The following is a 794-nucleotide window of genomic DNA, read 5'->3' as shown; positions in this document are numbered from 1 at the left end:
GCATATCAACTGGAGCTTCCGCCGAACCTTTCTCAGGTTCACGATGTGTTCCATGTATCACAGCTCCGCCGTTGCTTCAAGGACCCGATCCGAGGAGTGGAACATGAAGTGCTCGAATTGCAACAGGATCTCTCCTATAAAGAGCATCCGGTCCGCATTCTCGACCAAGCTGAACGCCGCACACGCCAAAAGGCGATCAAGTTCCTCAAAGTTCAGTGGTCGCACCATTCTGAAGATGAAGCCACTTGAGAACAAGAGGATCGCCTGCGTGATGAATACCCCGCACTGTTTCCTTCTACCTCCTAAATCTCGGGACGAGATTTCTTGTAGTGGAGGAGATTTGTAACGCCCGGATAATTAGGCTACAGTAAAACTCTTCTAATGATGCCATGTCACCAGTGTTACTGTTGCTAACCAAGTGGTAGTTCAAAATCATTGCTAATTCAAAATATGAATTAGTGACAAACACCCTAAGTTTTCAAAAGTCAAAGCGAAAATGTTGGGGGGTTGCCAAATATTGCACTGGTAATTATGGTGAAGCAAACACCATTTTATAAAATGCCTAGATGCCCTAAAACTAAATAAAACAGAAAGGGAAAATAAATAAAAGAAAGAAATTAAAAAAAACAAAAAAAGGGGGGGGGAAGCCCCCTGGACCAGACAGCCCAACCCACCCGCACGGCCACCGCCCAATCCCCCTGGCCCGCAGCCAGACTGGCCGGCCCAGCCGGCCCAGCTCCCGCACCACGTCCCCTTCCCCTGTTCCCCCGACCCGGGTCGGAACAGGGCGCGTC

Source organism: Triticum dicoccoides, chromosome 7B (genome assembly GCF_002162155.2).
Source record: "Triticum dicoccoides isolate Atlit2015 ecotype Zavitan chromosome 7B, WEW_v2.0, whole genome shotgun sequence".
NCBI classification, from domain to species: domain Eukaryota; kingdom Viridiplantae; phylum Streptophyta; class Magnoliopsida; order Poales; family Poaceae; genus Triticum; species Triticum dicoccoides.
This window is presented reverse-complemented; position numbering follows the sequence as displayed.